The sequence below is a fragment of the Erpetoichthys calabaricus genome, chromosome 6 (genome assembly GCF_900747795.2).
Source record: "Erpetoichthys calabaricus chromosome 6, fErpCal1.3, whole genome shotgun sequence".
In the NCBI taxonomy this organism is placed as follows: Eukaryota; Metazoa; Chordata; class Cladistia; order Polypteriformes; family Polypteridae; genus Erpetoichthys; species Erpetoichthys calabaricus.
This window is the reverse complement of record NC_041399.2, coordinates 207114852-207136826: the sequence shown is the minus strand read 5'-3', so window position 1 is coordinate 207136826 and position 21975 is coordinate 207114852. Positions and strand designations below refer to the sequence as shown.

At 42.8% G+C, this 21975-nt stretch overlaps 2 protein-coding genes across 2 annotated transcripts in view; one reads left to right on the top strand and one right to left on the bottom strand.

Moving 5' to 3' along the window:
• LOC114653822 (aerolysin-like protein) overlaps positions 1 to 21975 on the bottom strand; it is a 989661-nt gene that overhangs the window by 154051 nt on the left and 813635 nt on the right. The window lies entirely within an intron of this gene.
• Positions 1 to 21975, top strand: part of gpr158a (G protein-coupled receptor 158a) — a 499884-nt gene that overhangs the window by 145942 nt on the left and 331967 nt on the right. The gene's annotated exons all lie outside the window — the stretch shown is intronic.

Genomic DNA, 21975 nt, shown 5'->3' with positions numbered 1-21975 from the left:
GAGCCCAACAGGGACGTAGTGTGCATCCCATGGCTGCTCCCCCGGATCCATCTGCCACAATATATACAGTGCATCCGGAAAGTATTCACAGCGCATCACTTTTTCCACATTTTATTATGTTACAGCCTTATTCCAAAATGGATTAAATTAATTTTTTTCCTCAGAATTCTACACACAACACCCCATAATGACAATGTGAAAAAAGTTTACTTGAGGTTTTTGCAAATTTATTAAAAATAAACAAACTGAGAAATCCCATGTCCATAAGTATTCACAGCCTTTGCTCAATACTTTGTCGATTCACCTTTGGCAGCAATTCCAGCCTCAGGTCTTGTTGAATATGATGCCACAAGCTTGGCACACCTATCCTTGGCCAGTCTGGCCCATTCCTCTTTGCAGCACCTCTCAAGCTCCATCAGGTTGGATGGGAAGCGTCGGTGCACAGCCATTTTAAGATCTCTCCAGAGATGTTCAATCGGATTCAATTCTGGGCTCTGGCTGGGCCACTCAAGGACATTCACAGAGTTGTCCTGAAGCCACTCCTTTGATATCTTGGCTGTGTGCTTAGGGTCGTTGTCCCCAGTCTGAGGTCAAGAGCGCTCTGGAGCAGGTTTTCATCCAGGATGTCTCTGTACATTGCTGTGGTCATCTTTCCCTTTATCCTGACTAGTCTCCCAGTCCCTGCTGCTGAAAAACATCCCCACAGCATGATGCTGCCACCACCATGCTTCACTGTAGGGATGGTATTGGCCTGGTAATGAGCGGTGCCTGGTTTCCTCCAAACGTGACGCCTGGCATTCACACCAAAGAGTTCAATCTTTGTCTCATCAGACCAGACAATTTTCTTTCTCATGGTCTGAGAGTCCTTCAGGTGCCTTTTGGCAAACTCCAGGTGGGCTGCCATGTGCCTTTTACTAAGGAGTGGCTTCCGTCTGGCCACTCTACCATACAGGCCTGATTGGTGGATTGCTGCAGAGATGGTTGTCCTTCTGGAAGGTTCTCCTCTCTCCACAAAGGACCTCTGGAGCTCTGACAGAGTGACCATCGGGTTCTTGGTCACCTCCCTGACTAAGGCCATTCTCCCTTGATCGCTCAGTTTAGATGGCCGGCCAACTCTAGGAAGAGTCCTGGTGGTTTCAAACTTCTTCCACTTACGGATGATGGAGACCACTGTGCTCATTGGGACCTTCAAAGCAGCAGAAATTTTTCTGTAACCTTCCCCAGATTTGTGCCTCGAGACAATCCTGTCTCGGAGGTCTACAGACAATTCCTTTGACTTCATGCTTGGTTTGTGCTCTGACATGAACTGTCAGCTGTGGGACCTTCTATAGACAGGTGTGTGCCTTTCTAAATCATGTCCAATCAACTGAATTTACCTCAGGTGGACTCTAATGAAGCTGCAGAAACATCTCAAGGATGATCAGGGGAAACAGGATGCACCTGAGCACAATTTTGAGCTTCATGACAAAGGCTGTGAATACTTATGTACATGTGCTTTCTCAATTTTTTTATTTTTAATAAATTTGCAAAAATCTCAAGTAAACTTTTTTCACGTTGTCATTATGGGGTGTTGTGTGTAGAATTCTGAGGAAAAAAATGAATTTAATCCATTTTGGAATAAGGCTGTAACATAAGAAAATGTGGAAAAAGTGATGCGCTGTGAATACTTTCTGGATGCACTGTACAGTATATATATATTCATGGCATTCATAGTCTGAATCACAATCTGATTGTATGGGTGGTTACCTACCAGGTAACGCTTGTGGTTGGTCAGCAAGCCGGCTAACATCCGCCATGGTGCCCTCTTTCAGTTGCGAGAAGCAGATCATAGAATGGTTGAAAATAGTTTTACTGTCAAATAATGCAAAGAGTATGCGACACGTGTTTCGCCCTAATTCTAATTCAGACTACGAATGCCATGAATGTAATTACCCCGATCTACATGCTGTCAAATGAACGAACCACACACCGTGGCGCAACGTTAGGGGCTTCGCCTCTAGCGCTGACGTCTGAGGTTCGATTCCCAAGAGGGAGCGCAGTGAGTGTGTACGCCTGATGAGCCCAGAATTAGGGCGAAACACGTGTCGCGTACTCTTTGCATTATTTGACAGTAAAACTATTTTCAACTATATATATATTCTAGTCATTAAGCCCATTACAATAACGGGCGCTAGAACAGTAGTGCATAAACATTAGTAGGAACAAGTGGCAAGGGACTTTGACCTCATTCTTTTTGTTGGTCGTATTTTTCTTTCTTTCTGCCTTTCTTTTGTTGATGTTTACTTGCTGAGCTGACTGTTCTTCGTGGGCTGCCGTCGTGTATTGTGTGTCTTTAATTTTCTGTGACAGTAATACCGTCTTGTACGTCCGCTGGCTTGTACGTCTGTAATATACCTTTAATTTTCTCTGGTGGTAATACAGGCGTGTGCGTCGGTAATATGCCTTTAATATTCTCTGACAGTAATACTGGCTTGTATGTGGCTGTAATATGCGTCACTGTATTGTGTACCTTTAATTTCCTCTTGCAGTAATACTGGTTTGTATTTCTGTAAAACGCCTCTAACTTTCTCTGACAGTAATATTGCGCATCGCACACACACGGACACCTGGACACACATAAGGATTTTATTAAAGAGGATATATATATATATATATATATATATATATATATATATATATATATATATATATATATATATATATATATATATAGTAAGAGAGTGGATGCTTGGTGGCTCAGGATGCTCAGGACACAAGTTAAAAGCACCAAGAACACTTTTAATCTTTTCTTCTTCTAAAATAGTGCCTCCAAAGCACCACAGCCACAATAAACACAACAGTAAAGTAATAGTAGTTCCTTCCTTCACACCTCCCAGCAAGCTCTGTCCTACTACCTCTCAACTCCGGCTCACTTGCTGGGTCTCCAACAGTACTTCATATAGTCCTTTTGACCCAGAAGTGCTTCTGTCCTTCTGCCCACATGACTTGCTCACACTTCGGGATCAGATGGAGAACTGGCTTTATCTTCAGCCTGGAAGTACTTCAGGGCTCCCGTCCTCATGACTTAGGAGTGCTTCTGGGCTATGGATGAGGCATGGCTCCTCCGGTCCTCTCACAGCTCCTCCTGGCGGCACCCACGGTACCCAACAGGGCTGAGATACTGAACTCCAAGTCCCAGGATGCCCTTCGGCTATCCGGGGCACCGTTACATTCCAGGGGAGCTTCCATCTAGCGTTTTGGGGGAGGCAGTGCCCTGGAAAAAGCTACCTTCCTCCATCCTTCCATCTCAGGGGCGTCCCGGCTGGGATGAGCTGCTGGCCGTCCCCCACAATATATATATATATATATAGTGAAAGAAGCACAAAAGACAAAGATAAAGGGTTTGGAGTTCCACCCCTATATTAATAATAGTGTCTTAAAAAGATGCGATGAGTGCCAAGTAGACTCAAATGACTGAATCCAAAATGGAACTATCTGGGGAAGCCAAGTGGCTGACTTTATTGGCGGTGGAAAGGAAGAGGAGGGTCCAACGGGGATCAGGCGGAAGTGAGGTCAGTAGGAGGGTGTGGTCTGGAGACGGCTCAGTTATTGGAGTTGATCAACTAAGCATCTCATCACATATATTTTTTCCTGCCTTCCATCCAGTGCTGCCAAAATAAGCTGAGGTGACCCTGAATTTCATTAAGTTGCTTGGAGAACGTTATGTCATATATTTTAGCAAAACTGCTCAAAGAGCGGGCCGATACAGTCGTTAAGAGCCAAGTACTTTAATAAATTCGGCATAATTTGATAATACGAAGGCCACTCTTGCATTTGCATTACTCCATTTTCCATATTAATTGTGGCAATTATAAAACATTTAAAATGTGTGCTTCTAGCGATTTCCTACTGTGTGGAGGATTTTTTAGGTGAGCCTCACTCCTTGCTGTAATGCCATTTATTACATTAATCATTATGGTGCAGGTAAAGACTGAGAATGTAATTTAAAAAGATAATAGACTATCGGTAATTCCATTTGAAACTTCCCAAAAGAGCTTGCTGTATTAATATGAATCCAATGAAGCATGCTAATCGACATATAAAGTGTCCATAAACAAGTCCCATTCATTTAATTGAAAAGTTTCTTAACAAAACCTTTACTTCTTAGAGCTTGGTCGCCCAGCATCAAAGGATAATAACAATAATTGACAATTTAACTAGCAATTAAGGCAGCACTTGAAATGCATTCATTAGAGCGGCAGCAGCTTCTGAAGGGAACTGTGGGAAGGAGCGCAGAGTCACCGGGGTGGGGGGCTTAGGGGCACATGAGACGGAGACGTTTGAGAGCCCTGCTGCTCCCTTTGATTTGGGGGTACAGGGGTGTGATACTCGGTCTGGGGCCCAGTTGTCTCCGTGTCATTGTGGGTTGGCTGCAGCATCTTGGATTTATACGTGTTAGCTTAACTGGCCTGGTGTGAGTGAGGATCAAATGGTGCTCAGTGCTGCCATTTACTCCTACCATAAATAAATGGTAAAACAATAAAAAAAAATGGATGGATAATGTCCACAATAAAACAACAGAATGGATTGTTTCATAAGCCAAAAATGCTGTGTATTTCTTATTACATTCCTGTAATCGGGAGAATGATAAATAGGAAAGGCACTTGATTGAGAGATAGCAAGGAAAGGTAACTATAAAATAGGTATATAGAAAAAAGGCACTATGTAATAGGGATATATGAAAGGCACTATATGAAGGATTGATAAACAGAAAAAGCACAAACTAACAGATGTATAGAGAAAGCACTGTATATCTCATAAAAAAACACTATATAACAGATAGACAGATAAGAAAGAAACTATATTTTAGATAGATAGATAGATAGATAGATAGATAGATAGATAGATAGATAGATAGATAGATAGATAGATAGATAGATAGATAGATAGACTGGAAGCAAAAGTGAAAGGCACTATTTAAGATAGATAGATAGATAGGAAAACATTGCATAATAGATAGAGATTTAGCAAAGGTAATACAGTATATGATAAATGGATTGAAAGGTACATGTGAAAGGTGCTATATGATTCATATATAAAAAAGGCACGGTATGATAGACAAATAGTGTGGTCACTGAAAGGAAATGAAGATTCACAAAGAGAAACAACCTGTTGTTAGGAAGCAGTCCAAACAAAAACAAGTACTCGATGACATTGAACAAACAAAAAGCAGGGTCCTAGTTTGAGGAACCTTTTTCTCAGCTGGTAAGTCTATGACAGTCACGGCAGGAAGGAGTTCCATCCTGCGATGTGTTCTCATATCAAGTCAGGCCTCCTTCCGGGGCGTACAGGATATATATTGGGGAAACTGGAAGGGGCAGAGTAATTTGCCCATACTGGGTGTCTTCTCGGCACTGTGAAGGACCAAACAGAGGACAAGGTTAGCACCAGCACCCCCTCTTGACCCAGAGTGGAAGCACATACCTCAAAAGAGCCTGGCGGATGATCTTTATAAAAGGCAGTATATGATTGTCATATAACTAGATTGCAAAATGCACTATAGATGTGGAAGGCACAACATGATTAATATATAATAGATAGATAGATGGATAGATAGAGTGAATGGCACTTTATAATAGATAGCTAGCTAGCAAGATAGATAGACAGATACAGTAACAAAAGGCACTATATTAGATATATAGATAGGAAAACACTATATAAAAGATAGATAGATTGATGAGAAAGGCACTATGAGATAGATAGATAGATAGATAGATAGATAGATAGATAGATAGATAGATAGATATGAAAGGCAGTATATAATAGATAGATAGATAGATAGATAGATAGGAAAATCACTATATAACAGATAGATAGATAGATGAGAAAGGCACTTTATGATAGATAGATAAATAGATAGATAGATAGATATGAAAGGCAGTATATAATAGATAGATAGATAGATAGACAGAGAGACAGTTGGATTAACAGAGAGACAGATAGATAGATAGATAAGGCATTATATAATGGATAGATAGATAGATAGATAGATAGATATATAGATAGGAAAATCACTATATGATAGATAGATAGATAGATGAGAAAGGCACTGTATAAAGGATAGGCTGAGCCTATCGAAGCTGCACTGGGTGCAGGGTGACACATGAATCACAAGCCCATCAAGAGGTCAGGTGTCACACACATGTATTAGAATCACAAATTAAACTAACACGGATTTTTGCCGTATCTCCTTTATCAATGCTTTTGAGGATTTGTAAGACCTGGATTAGATCCTCACAAAGTCTCTTGTGTTTGAGACTCAACAGGTCTATGTCAGAGTAGGACACGTCTTTAAGTCCTGAGATGTACTTGGCTGCTCTCCTCTGCACAACTTCAAGATCTGCTATGTCTTTCTTGTAGCGTGGTGGTCAGAACTGCACATGATATTCCAGATGTGGTCTCACTAGTGCGTTATTTAATCTGAGTATAATGCCCTTCAATTTATATTCAAGCACTTTTTGCGATATTACCTAACATTTCATGTGACTTTTTCACCCATTCCATGTATTTCTTAGATGATAAAAATATTGAGTCAGGTTTCTGTAGGCCTGTGTCTCCCATCTTATATTTACTGCATAATTAATGTTCTTTTTGTCCCACATGTAGCACTTTGTATTTGCCCAGTTCTGAGGTTTCGTCCAAGTCTTCTTGAATTGTTTTTTCTGCCTCCTCAAAGTCAACCTTTCCTTTAAGTTTAGTATCATCAGCTAGGAATGCAGCTCAGATATACTGATTACTGTGAATGGGACAGCTGTACTAAAGGGTCTCATTACATTAAAAGAACTGGCCACTCCAGGGCAAAAAAGTGTGGCACTTGAACCACTTGTCGACCCAACAAAGATATTTTTGCCTCCTCTTTGTATCAAAAGTTTGTGAACTTGATGAACAAGGAAGGTGAAAGATTTTGATAATTGAGACCAATGTTTCCATTGATAACTGATACCAAGACAAAGGAAGGGATTTTTATGGGTCCAAAAAATCAGACATATCATCAGTGCAAAGAAGTCTGAAGATTTGCCTGTGGGGCCGTTGTTGTTGTTGAGAATTTTCTTGAGAACTACAGAGCACTGAACTACATCCAAGTACATGTTCATGTGGTGTTAAAAAGCAGCACTGACTCCATTGCCACGAAGATTCAGTCATTGAGGTACAGTGTCACAGCTGTTGGTCGCAGGATGGATATGCAGTACGCCATTAAATGGTCCCCATTTGTTCACAAAGTCCCGTATACTGTGAGACGTTTAAATCAGGTCTCACTCGTCCATATTGTCTAACCCACAGAGCCATTGCCTGCTGAGTTTAAAATGCACTTTGGATGACATCAAGCTGCAGTTCTGATTTCCCCAATGATTCCCTTACCTCCGCTCTCCTTTCTCTGCCTTGGTTGCAGGATAAAGCCAAATCAATGTAAAGGCCCTGCTCCCCCCTCCGCCTTGTTGGGGATTTGACAAATTGGGTTAGAAAGCAATCACTATCTATTTCTGCCATTTGCAGTTTTCTAGTGCTGCGCTTCCAATTGTTTTTTTGCATGCATTTCTGTAGGAAATTGAATCCCCTCATCTGACTGGCTCGTCGTGTTCTCGGGCTTCTAATTTCACTGCGTAATGATACAGCCTTTCATGTCACATAATATGTTCTATGAAATCTTTTGACAAACTGTATGTTTTATATGTTAATAGTAAGACTCATGTACCTTAATTGATCATAATAATAATAATAGACAAAGTCCTGTGTAGAATCAGATCAAAAAATATCCAGAAGATCACACTCCTTGGCATGGCCCACATTCTGCAAAGAGTCCTCAACTGAACAAAAAGCTTAGTTCAAAGCCTGAGAGGTCTGGTTGACCTCTAGGAAATGCACCAGCGTACTGCAGAGGACTAAGAGGAGGGTGTATTAGTAATAATTATAATAATAATAAAAATACCAGCACAGCTAGGTGTTCCAACGATGGACTAGTGGTACGAACATACAGCAGATGCAGTCGTTGACACTAGAGAGTGTGTCATCATGTGGGACAAGACCATTCCCACAGACTGTACCATCACCACCAACAGGCCAGACATTGTGTTCCATGACAAGAAGAGCAAGGCATGTATCTTCATTGATGTGATGATCCCAAATGACATCCTGAGCAAGGAGGCAGAGAAGTTAATCAAGTACAAAGACCTAGAGATCGAAGTCAGACGCATAAGGAACACAAGGACAAGACTGGCTCCAGCAGTAATTATAGGTGCATTGGGAACCATCAAGACCGGGTTCCAAGAGCAGCTGCTAAGTCAGTATAAAGACCTAGAGATCGAAATCAGGTGCATGTGGATCACATGGACAAGAGCAGCTCCAGTAGTCATAGACTGGCAAGCAAGAGCTGCTGGACAAACTCCTGTGTGGAGTCAATGATAAAAGAGATCCAGAAGTTCGCACTCCTTGGCACGACCTGCATTCTTTGACGAGTCCTCAGCTGAGCTACAAGCTGAATTCAAAGCCTGAGAGGTCTTGTTGACCTTTGGAAAACGCACCAGTGTACCTTAGTGCACTGAGAGGTGGGTGCAATAATAATACTAATAATAATAATAACAGCACCTCTGGGTGTTCCGATGATGGACAAGTGGTACGAACATAAACCAGACGCGGTCATTGACACTGGAGACTGTGTCATCATGTGGAACAAGAACATTCACACAGAATGTACCATCATTGCGAATAGGCTGGACATCATGCTTCATGACAAGAAGAGCAAGTCATGCGTCTTCATCGATGTGACGATTCCAGATGACAACAACATCCTGAGCAAGGAGGCAGAGAAGATCATCAAGTATAAAGACCTAGAGATCAAAGTCAGATGCATGTGGAACACGAGGACAAGAACGGCTCCAGTAGTTCTTGACATACCGGGAACCATCAAGAGCAAGCTGGAAAAAACACTGTGTGTTGAGTCAACACAAATAATAATAATAATAATAACAGCACAGCTAGGTGTATCAGCGGTACGAACATACACCAGACATGGTCGTTGACACCAGAGACTGTGTCATCATGTGGGATAAGATTGTTCTATGACAAGAAGAGCAGGTCATGTATCTTCATCAAAGTGACAATCACAGATGACAACAACATCCTGAGCAAGGACTATCAAGTATAAAGACCTAGAGATCGAAGTCGTGTGCATGTGGATGACATGGACAAGAGCAGCTCCAGTAGTCATAGACTGGCCTCCAAGCTGCTGGATAAACTCCTGTGTGGAGTCAGTGATAAAAGAGATCCAGAAGATTGTACTCCTCAGCACAGCCCGCATTCTGTGATGAGTCTTCAGCTGAACAACAAGCTGAGTTCAGAGCCTGAGAGGACAGCTTGAATATATCAGCGTACAGTGCATCCGGAAAGTATTCACAGCGCATCACTTTTTCCACATTTTATTATGTTACAGCCTTATTCCAAAATGGATTAAATTCATTTTTTTCCTCAGAACTCTACACGCAACACCCCATAATGACAACGTGAAAAAAGTTTACTTGAGACTTTTGCAAATTTATTAAAAATAAAAAAATTGAGAAAGCACATGTACATAAGTATTCACAGCCTTTGCTCAATACTTTGTTGATGCACCTTTGGCAGCAATTCCAGCCTCAAGTCTTTTTGAATATGATGCCACAAGCTTGGCACACCTATCCTTGGCCAGTTTCGCCCATTCCTCTTTGCAGCACCTCTTAAGCTCCATCAGGTTGGATGGGAAGCGTCGGTGCACAGCCATTTTAAGATCTCTCCAGAGATGTTCAATCGGATTCAAGTCTGGGCTCTGGCTGGGCCACTCAAGGACATTCACAGAGTTGTCCTGACGCCACTCCTTTGATATCTTGGCTGTGTGCTTAGGGTCGTTGTCCTGCTGAAAGATGAACCGTCGCCCCAGTCTGAGGTCAAGAGCGCTCTGGAGCAGGTTTTCATCCAGGATGTCTCTGTACATTGCTGCAGTCATCTTTCCCTTTATCCTGACTAGTTTCCCAGTCCCTGCCACTGAAAAACATTCCCACAGCATGATGCTGCCACCACCATGCTTCACTGTAGGGATGGTATTGGCCTGGTGATGAGCGGTGCCTGGTTTCCTCCAAACGTGATGCCTGGCATTCACACCAAAGAGTTCAATCTTTTTCTCATCAGACCAGAGAATTTTCTTTCTCATGGTCTGAGAGTCCTTCAGGTGCCTTTTGGCAAACTCCAGGAGGGCTGCCATGTGCCTTTTACTAAGCAGTGGCTTCCGTCTGGCCACTCTACCATACAGGCCTGATTGGTGGATTGCTGCAGAGATGGTTGTCCTTCTGGAAGGTTCTCCCCTCTCCACAGAGGACCTCTGGAGCTCTGACAGAGTGACCATCGGGTTCTTGGTCATCTCCTTGACTAAGGCCCTTCTCCCCTGATCGCTCAGTTTAGATGGCCGGCCAGCTCTAGGAAGAGTCCTGGTGGTTTCGAACGTCTTCCACTTACGGATGATGGAGACCACTGTTCTCATTGGGACCTTCAAAGCAGCAGAAATTTTTCTGTTACCTTCCCCAGATTTGTGCCTCGAGAAAATCCTGTCTCGGAGGTCTACAGACAATTCCTTTGACTTCATGCTTGGTTTGTGCTCTGACATGAACTGTCAACTGTGGGACCTTATATAGACAGGTGTGTGCCTTTCCAAATCATGTCCAGTCAACTGAATTTACCACAGGTGGACTCCAATGAAGCTGCAGAAACATCTCAAGGATGATCAGGGGAAACAGGATGCACCTGAGCTCAATTGTGAGCTTCATGGCAAAGGCTGTGAATACTTAACGTACATGAGCTTTCTCAATTTTTTTATTTTTAATAAATTTGCAAAAATCTCAAGTAAACTTTTTTCACATTGTCATTATGGGGTGTTGTGTGTAGAATTCTGAGGAAAAAAATGAATTTAATCCAATTTGGAATAAGGCTGTAACATAACAAAATGTGGAAAAAGTGATGCGCTGTGAATACTTTCCGGATGCACTGTATGTTAGAGTGCTGAGAGCAGAATGGTGATAATAATAATAATAATAATGTCACAGGGAGTTTGCCCTGCAAAGGACTTGCTCCCCATATTGGGCTGTTTCCCCCCAGCTCTTGCTCCATAGCGCTGAGCGGCACAAACAGTTTAGAAAATGAATGGATCGATGAATGATAAGAATACGAATAGGAATAATAATAACAGGTTGAGCATGCCTAATCCAAATTGCCTAGGACCAGAGGTATTTCCGATATTTTTGGATTTTGGAATGTTTGTATATACATACCGAGATTTCTTTGTGATGGGACCCAAGTCTAAACAGAAAATATATTTATATGAGAATGGGCCCCAAACATTGCAGGTCAGGATAAGGACGGAATATCTTGAAGTAGCTGGTCGACAGCAAGTACAGAATGAGCAGCACGGCAGTGGAGATGATCAGCCATTTCATTGTCGAGTGTACAAAATTGGATTCTACCGAGTGTAGAAACTGGTACAGCAGAGTTAATAGTATGGAAAAATAAGCTAGGTATATATTTGAAGCATATATTAAGCACTTATGCTAAACATACTGTATATCTGAGTAATCCAAGCATATATTTGACTGTATGATGAGCACTGGAGATGCAGTATGTGAGTTACGTTTTTTAAACCCAGAGTTGTGTTGGGTGATATTATATCAGAGGTTTGGGGCTCAGTGGTGCCCTCCTGTGATTGCACTGTCCACTCTCCTACAACCAGCCATTCTTTAATGTTATCAATTCCTTTTCCTACTCGCTGTTTCCAATTTCTTTTTCTCTCTGTCATCATTCTGATTAGCCTCTGTTCTCCCATCCTGGAGACGTGACCAAGGTGACCCAACTTCCGTTCCTTAATAACTTGGCCAACTGTGTTTTCTCGTTTTAGATCTTTTCACATCGTTTCATTTTTCACCTCTTGTCTCCATGCAAGTTTTCAAATCTTCCTGCAATATCTCATTCCAAACACCTTCTTTCTTTTCTTCTTCCGCAATGTCTATGTTCTACAGGAATAAAGTAATGTAGGGATTGGCCTGAACCACTGGGTTACAAATGGATGGATGGGTAATAATCCTCCTTGTAATTAATAATCATCTTCTCTTTGACTCCAAATTCGATTAAGTGGTTAAAAAATGGACGGATGAAAAAATCATATGAATAATCATATGATTTTCTAACCCACTTAATCCTGAGCAGGTTTGTGAGGGGTGCTGGAGTCTATCCCAGCTAGCACAGGGCACCAGGCAGGAACAAACCCTGGACTGGGTGCCATTCCATCGTAGGGCAAACACACACACAGGCCAGTTTGGCATCGCCAATTTACCCAACCTTCATGACTATGAATGGATGGAGGAATCCCACACAGACATGGGAAGAAGCGTGCAAACTCCACACAGGGACGCAAACCCAGCCGCACAACGACTGTGACACCACGTGACTAGTGTGGGAGACAGCCTCAGGGCTCATTTAATGCTTGTTACACTCCGAGCCATGGGATGGCACTGTTGCTTGATGCCTTCTCCCTTCCTCCCTCCGCAGAAAAGATGACTGATGGTTCTCCCTTCCCTGACGTCACTTCTCGTTCCCATCCTCCTGAACCCGCCCCTTCTGGTTGGCAGCCTTGACAACCGTCATCGTCGCCATCTTGGGTAGTGTGAAGAAGGCTGGCATCTGAACAAGACGTTTTTTTTACCGTTTTCTGATTTTTCTGATTCTGATTTTGCCCATTAAAAAATAGGTGGTCCGACTCTTTGTGACTTGTGCTTGTGTCTTATTACAAGAGTAATAAACAATTTTTAAAATAATATCAAGGTCAGCAACCCTGAACTTTATCTTGTCACATGTCGCATGGCAGCAGATAAAGCAGGCAGTCCAGAATTCCTTTCATCCATTGGTGTCCACAGTTGTGTCATCATAGGCTTTTCATGCACGACGGTGTCATGTAGCAAAATGTCAAAGAACTAAATCCCATTGATGAAAGATGGGGGACAAAGAAGAATGGCAGGAATTGGGCAAACAAACGGAAACCGAGCAGCAGAACATCAGGTCAGAACTAGAAACTTGGTGGACTTTGGCTTCAATGAGGAGGATGATGGGACAAGACACTACACGTAAAAGTCCTGTCTTCATTTTACTATATATCTATTTAGATAGATAGATAGATACTTTATTAATCCCAAGGGGAAATTCACATACTCCAGCAGCAGCATACTGATAATAACAATATTAAATTAAAGAGTGATAACAATGCAGGTGAAAACAGACAATAACTTTATATAATGTTAACGTTTACCCCGCCGGATGGAATTGAAGAGTCGCATAGTGTGATGGAGGAATGATCTCCTCAGTCTGTCGGTGGAGCAGGATGGTGACAGCAGTCTGTCACTAAAGCTGCTCCTCTGTCTGGAGATGATCCTGTTCAGTGGATGCAGTGGATTCTCCATGATTGACAGGAGTCTGCTCAGCGCCCATCACTCTGCCACAGATGTCAAACTGTCCAGCTCCATGCCTACAATAGAGCCTGCCTTCCTCACCAGTTTGTCCAGGCGTGAGGCGTCCCTCTTCTTTATGCTGCCTCCCCAGCACACCATCGCGTAGAAGAGGGCGCTCACCACAACTGTCTGATAGAACATCTGGAGCATCTTATTGCAGATGTTGAAGGACGCCAGCCTTCTAATGAAGTATAGTCAGCTCTGTCCTCTCTTGCACAGAGCATCAGTATTGGCAGTCCAGTCCAATTTATCATCCAGCTGCACTCCCAGGTATTTATAGGTCTGCACCCTCTGCACACAGTCACCTCTGATGATCACGGGGTCCATGAGGGGTCTGGGCCTCCTAAAATCCACCACCAGCTCTTTGGTTTTGCTGGTGTTCAGGTGTAGGTGGTTTGAGTTGCACTATTTAACAAAGTCATTGATTAGGTTCCTATACTCCTCCTCCTGCCCACTCCTGATGCAGCCCACGATAGCAGTGTCGTCAGCGAATTTTTGCACGTGGCAGGACTCCGAGTTGGATTGGAAGTCCGATGTATATACAGTAGGCTGAACAGGTCCGGAGAAAGTACAGTCCCCTGTGGTGCTTCTGTGCTGCTGACCACAATGTCAGACCTGCAGTTCCCGAGACACACATACTGAGGTCTGTCTTTAAGATAGTCCACCATCCATGCCACCAGGTATGACTCTACTCCCATCTCTGTCAGCTTGTCCCTAATGAGCAGAGGTTGGATGGTGCTGAAGGCTCTAGAGAAGTCCAGAAACATAATTCTTACAGCACCACTGCCTCTGTCCAAGTGGGAGAGGGATCGGTGTAGCATGTAGATGATGGCATCCTCCGCTCCCACCTTCTCCTGGTATGCGAACTGCAGAGAGTCGAGGGCATGGCAGACCTGTGGCCTCAGGTGGTGAAGCAGCAGCCGCTCCATGGTCTTCATCACATGTGATGTCAGGGCGACAGGCCTGGGACTGGGGTGAAGCAAGATATTTTCCAAAGCCTCGGGACGCTCCCCTGTTCCAATTCCATTTCAATTTACTCATTGAACTACAGTGTGAACCCAATAAAGAGTAGAAAAGCTGGCTCATATGACAATATTTAGCTGCTGGATCATTAAAACAAACATATTTGTTGTACTAACTGAAAACCCCGAGAGAGAGAGAGGGAGAGAGACCAGCAATGATATGTCAGGCATGTTGCATTTGGCCCCCTGCAGCTTACTGAAAGCTCAAAATTGCTTCTGTGCTGTGGCTGGAGTTTTCATTACTACACATGAACCCCACCGGGGGGATCTTCCTAGAAAATGCTGCCGACCCGAACGTCCCTAAGACAAGTTTCTGAGCTAACTGAGGGCAGGCAGCGTTGGTTTAAGTTGCTGTGGCTCACACTCACACAGAGTTCTAGAATGTTCCATACACCTCAAACCTTGACATTTTAGTACAGTGGGCGAGAGCTCAGGTCACGGGCATATCGTAAATGTAAAGCAAACAAAATTAAAATATAGCATTAAACGTAACGCAATTCTGTACTGAACTAGCCGTGTGTTACTTGGCCTCACCCAGTCGTGGCCTCAGTTATAGTTGGGAGCAGGCAGTGATAGCGCATCGCTGCACCCACCACACAATGAACCACCTGGATTGGGAGCCGAGTGCACCCGAGTGAAACGAACAGCCTTGGCAGACGAAAAAAGAGTTTGGGGCAGCCACCCATATACTTGAATCCTGTCTGCAAAAAGGCAAATTATAAGCAGAGTTGTATACAGAATTGAGTCCAAGACAACACTGAGTTCGTGCAGGAAGTGGTCTGGGTTTTATGGCAGTTCGGCGGAAATAATGTCATGGAGGCCGGAACTGGAAGTGATGTCATGGTGAGTGGAACTGGAAGTGACATCTTTGTGACCGGAACCGGAAATGACGTCATAGAGACTGGAACCATCCATCCATCCATTATCCAACACACTATATGCTAACTACAGGGTCACGGGGGTCTGCTGGAGCCAATCCCAGCCAACACAGGGCGCAAGGCAGGAAACAAACCCCGGGCAGGGCGGCAGCCTACCGCAGGGCGCATACACATAATCCTAAATTGTCCCTAGTGTGACTGGAACTGGAAGTGACATATTTGTGACTAGAACCGGAAGTGCCGTCATGGTGACTAGAAAACGGAAGTGACGTCTTTGTGACAGGAATCGGAAGTGATGTCTTCCTGGCTGGACCCGGAAGTGACATTATGGGAATCAGGCAGGATTTCCCTTGTCTGGTCTGCAGAGTTGAAAGAGAAAGGTTTAATGCACCCTGCCATCCCCTGGCCTGGCGTGGAATTACCTTCTTTTGGTCCTTCTAGCTGCCTCCCATGACACATCTCAGCAACACACATTGGTTAGTCGAATGTATCAGACGTACTGGGTAACGGAGTACTTTACTGTATACAAGATTTGATTTTTTTTTTTAATAATTCATTTGAGCTGCCTAGCGTTGAACCTGCTACCTTCAATCCTTGGTGGCGTTGGTGTAAACGAGAGTGCAGTAGAGCTCCGTGTTAAAGTGGCATTTGGTAAACATCACAAAGGGGATTTAAAGTGGATTCATTCAAAGGTAAAAACTGCAAGAATCTTGACTCTCTGTTAGCAACAACGTCTAAAATTAAGTAATTAATTCTGAAACTAGAAGCTGTTGGCATCAGAGGTAACCTACAAAGACGATCTCAAGTTGGTTAGCTGGCAGGAGACAAAGAGGATGGGTAAGAGGAGAATGGAGTGAGGTGATCAGTGGAGTCCCTCAGGGGGGTCTATCCTTGGACCCCTCCTGTTATTAATGCTCCTTAGGGACAAGCTGACAGAGATGGGAGTAGATTCATACCTGGTGGCATGGATCGTGGACTATCTTAAAGACAGACCTCAGTATGTGCGTCTCGGGAATTGCATGTCTGACATTGTGGTCAGCAACACAGGAGCGCCACAGGGGACTGTACTTTCTCCGGTCCTGTTCAGCCTATATACATCAGACTTCCAATACAACTCGGAGTCCTGCCACGTGCAAAAGTTTGCTGATGACACTGCTATCGTGGGCTGCATCAGGAGTGGACAGGAGGAGGAGTATAGGGACCTAATCAATGACTTTGTTAAATGGTGCAACTCAAACCACCTACAACTGAACACCAGCAAAACCAAGGAGCTGGTGGTGGATTTTAGGAGGCCCAGACCCCTCATGGACCCCGTGATCATCAGAGGTGACTGTGTGCAGAGGGTGCAGACCTATAAATACCTGGGAGTGCAGCTGGATGATAAACTGGACTGGACTGCCAATACTGATGGTCTGTGCAAGAGAGGACAGAACCCACTATACTTCCTTAGAAGGCTGGCGTCCTTCAACATCTGCAATAAGATGCTGCAGATGTTCTATCAGACGGTTGTGGCGAGCGCCCTCTTCTACGCGGTGGTGTGCTGGGAAGGCAGCATTAAGAAGAGGGACGCCTCACGCCTGGACAAACTGGTGAGGAAGGCAGGGTCTGTTGTTGGCATGGAGCTGGATAGCTTGACATCTGTGGCAGAGCGACGGGCGCTGAGCAGGCTCCTGTCAATAATGGAGAATCCACTGCATCCACTGAACAGGATCATCTCCAGACAGAGCAGCAGCTTCAGCGACAGACTGCTGTCACCGTCCTGCTCCACTGACAGACTGAGAAGATCGTTCCTCTCTCACACTATGTGACTCTTCAATTCCACCCCATGGGGTAAACGTTAACATTATACAAAGTTATTGTCTGTCTGTATACCTGCATTGTTATCAATCTTTAATTTAATATTTTCTTTATCAGTATGCTGCTGCTGGAGTATGTGAATTTCCCCTTGGGATTAATAAAGTATCTATCTATCTATCTATCTATCTATCTATCTATCTATCTATCTATCTATCTATCTATCTATCTATCTATCTATCTATCTATCTATCTATCTATCGAGAATGATTCTGGTGTATTCATAGATGACACTATAATCAGAGGGGTGGCAGACACTGAGGAGGCAGCAAAAAGAATTCAAAAAAGACCTGGACAAGCATGAGAACTGGGCGATCATCTCGAGCAGGATATTTAATATTGAAAAGTGCAAAGTGCTGCACAGGAGCAAAAGGAACATCGATTATAAATACAGGATGGTAGACGCTGTCATACAGGAAACAGCCTCTGAAAAGAATTTAGGGGTTTATGTTGTATAACATTTTCATGGACTAAGCAATGCACAGAAGCAATTAAAAAGAAAAATACAATGTTAGGTTATATTGTCTGCGGTGGGTTGGCACCGTGCCCAGGATTGTTTCCTGCCTTGTGCCCTGTGTTGGCTGGGATTGGCTCCAGCAGACCCCCGTGACCCTGTGTTCGGATTCAGCGGGTTGGAAAATGGATGGATGGATGGATGGATGGTTATATTGTTAAAACTGTTGAATATAAATCGATGGACGATATAATAGTGAGACCGCATCTGGACGGTTGTGTGCAGTTCTGGTCATCACGCTACAAGAAAGACATAGCAGCACTTGAAGCTGTGCAGAGGAGAGCAACCAAGTGCATCATGGGACTTAAGAACATGTCCTACTGTGACAGACTCGCAAAGTTAAGCAGAGGAGGCTGCATGGGGACCTCATCCAAGTTGTCAGTGGGGGCTGGTTGGGTGGTCTCGTGGCCTCGGAACCCCTGCAGATTTTGTTTTTTTTTTTTTTCTTCAGCCCTCTGGAGTTTATTTTATTTTATTTTTTTCTGTCCTCCTGGCCATCGGACTTTACTTTATTCTTTGTTAATTGGTATTGCCTAATCTTATTTTTATATTTTTCTTTTTTCTTTCTTCATCTTGTAATGCATTTGTATGAAAACGCGCTCTATAAATAAATGTTGTTGTCAAAATCCTCAAAGGCATTGATAAAGAAGATCCAGCGACATTCTTTCAGTTTAAGGGGCAATCAGGACGTCAGTGGAAATTACCCATTTAATTAGTCCATTTAAAATGACTTCTTTAACACAATAGAATGTGCAGAACATGAAGGGGTCTGAACACGTTCTTAGCCCACTGTAGTTTCTTCCTTAAGAAGAAATGAGAAAGAAAATACTTAGTGAAGCGTTTTTGTAGCACATTTTCTGCGTATGCCTCTGGAGTCTGTGACACATGCAAATAGAGAATGCTTGTTGCTGTCGCCTTGATGCAGATCATTTCTGAAATTAAGCTCGGGAAAGTAATGTGCTTCCTCAGATGGAAAATTACATTAGGTCATTGCGCAGTAGCTTAAGGTTTAATAAGCAAGAACAAAGTTATATAAAACAAACGGCTGTGGAGAAAGTTTTCTTCCTTTTATCCATCCATCCATTTTCCAACCCGCTGAATCCGAACACAGGGTCACGGGGGTCTGCTGGAGCCAATCCCAGCCAACACAGGGCACAAGGCAGGAACCAATCCTGGGCAGGGTGCCAACCCACCACATCTTCCTTTTATGTGGAGCACATTTTTGTTATTTTTATATTACAAATGGAATTTTTTTTTCTTCTCTACTATAATCTGATCCTGGTACAGATGATACCAAGTGAGGTGAGAATCTGTTAAGCCATCACAGGGGGACTTGGACAGCATTTGTGGCAAATGAAATTAAATCTCAGTAAATGTGAAAAATGACATGTGGGAAGTAAAAATGTGGGGTTTTAATACACAATGGGAGGTCTGAAAATCAAAAGTACACCTCCTGAGAAGAACTTAGGAGGCGTAGTGAACTCTACGCTATCGACTTCCAGCCAGTGTTCGGAAGCCATTAAGAAGGCTAACAGAATGTCAGGTTATATAGCGCCTTGATGTGTGGAGTACAAGTCACAGGAGGTTCTGCTCAAGCTTTATAACTCACTGGTGAGGCCTCATCTGGAGTCCTGTGTGCAGTTTGGGTCTTCAGGCTACAAAAAGGACATAGCAGCACTAGAGAAGGTCCAGAGAATAGCGACTAGGCTGAGTACAGGGCTACAGGGGATGAGTTATGAGGAAAGATTCAAAGATCTGAGCCTTTTCAGTTTAAGCAAAAGGAGATTAAGAGGAGACCTGACTGAAGGGTTTAAAATCATGAAGGGAATTAGTCCAGTGGATCGAGACGGTGACTTTAAAATGAGTTCATCAAGAACACGGGGACACAGTTGGAAACTTGTGAAGGGTAACATTCGCACAAACATGTGGAAGTTTTTCATCACAGAGAACCACAGACACTTGGAATAAGTGGCCAAGTAGTGTGGTAGACAGTTAGGACTTTTGGGACTTTCAAAACTCAACTTGATGTTATTTTGGAATAGTTAAGAGGACAGGACTGGTATGCTTTGTCAGGCTGAATGGCCTCTTCTAGTCTACATTATACTAATGCTGGTGCACTGGTCAAAGAGCTGCCTGCCAGCTTTAGAGAGCTGAGTTCAATTGCAAGCTGGCCAGTATCAGTATGAATATTTTTCCGTTATTCTGCCTTATTCTAATATGTCATGTTAATAACAATAATAATAAAACAACAACAATAATAATAACAATATGTATTATTATTATTATTGCTATTATTATTATTAATGTTATATATTTTATTTTATATAGCACCTTTCCCATGCTCAAGGTGTATATAACCAGCTTCATCCAGTTTATTACTATGGGGGCCAGAGGTTATCCTAGTGGAACTGGTGGCAAGGCAGATACCAGCTGTAGATGGGGCACACTAACGCTCATGTCCACACTCACTTATGGAGGGCCAGATTTGATTTAATTTAGGATGCACATCTTTGCGTTGCATTGTTCTTTTTTTTATCATTCTTATTGTGTCTGGAGACCTCTTCTTCAGTTCCTACATGTTGTTTGACCCATGTTCCTGCCTTATACAAAGTACTTTTGCTTTACTTAGCCTTATTCTCTGCTTTTAGGTTTCTTGCTCTGTCGAGTGTCCACTGCTTTACCGATGCAGATTTAGTATACGTCCTTTTGAACTTTGAGCTAAATTGTTGTATGAAAATGTGCTATATAAATAAATGTTGTCGTCCTTCTTGTGACATTTGAGACAGTCATTTACACACAACCCGATGTCACTATCAGGACAATAAACACGTTTTTCTTTGCACACTTTCTTATATTATTCTTTTCCTTTGCTTGTGTATGAGAGGACAGAATGTCAGTAACTGATCTGCAATATAAACGCGCCCCTTGTGTTATTGTGGGCTACCACATCACAAGGCTTTGCGACTTCCGCATTTCCCCTGACACGAACCTTGACAGTTTCCATACTGTGAAGAGTGCTTAGGGGGCTAACCTATTCCTTGTCCTACCACTTGATTGCAATCATTTTGCTTTTTTTGAATTTACCTGGCACATCATGGTGGTTTGATCATATAGTACATCAGTTTAATTATCTGTGTCAACATCTGATGACCAATAGGGGAGAAATCAAATACTGTGGAAGAAATCAATATATTAATAGGACAAGTAAGATAAAACCTCAGAGTCAGAAACCAGGCAGGAGGAAGCTTGTTTATTGCATCCTTTATTCACTATTCAGCAAATGCCAAAGAGGGAGCATTCATCACAGCACTCTGTTACAGAATGATCAAAACGGTAAGGGCATAGGTCCATGTTATATACAACTGAATTTACCTAATCACGCTGATTAATGCATATGTTTACTCTGATTGGTTTGTTGGCTTACACCCATATATCTTATCCAAATAAAGGTCAATTCTACTTGGCTCTTGTTCTTCTGAAATGTTTTTGGTTCAGCTATTATCCTTGAAATCTCTGTGTATGTGACTACTGTCCAGTCTTGTTGCTGACTTGACATCTGCTGATCTCTTCATCATCTCCTAGTACATTTTTGGGTATTTACCTCAATCTTACTCCTAGCACTGTACATTCTTGTCTTTTATTCACTTAACTATTTCAGTAGCTCTCTTCATGACATTTCTAAAACAAATGTTGAGATATTTCAATATGCAGTGCAGACCAAAATACTTAACCATTGTTACCTCTAAATTATTCACTCACACCAATTCACATGGTCATCACTATCACTTGATTCAACTGATAGTTCAGTTTCAGTTTGTTCTAAAACTGGCTTCACAGATATTTGTTTACCCGCCACTGTGTGTTTGGGCTGATGGTTCCGCCCACTCATGAATATTGATGAGTTATTTACATTGAGTGGCAGAAATATTCATGTAGAGAAAAGCCAAGCAAAATGACACCTTTTATTGGCTAACTAAAAAGATTACAATATGCAAGCTTTCGAGGCAACTCAGGCCCCTTCTTCAGGCAAGATATAATGATTACATCTTGCCTGAAGAAGGGGCCTGAGTTGCCTCGAAAGCTTGCATATTGTAATCTTTTTAGTTAGCCAATAAAAGGTGTCATTTTGCTTGGCTTTTCTCTACATTCATAATGGC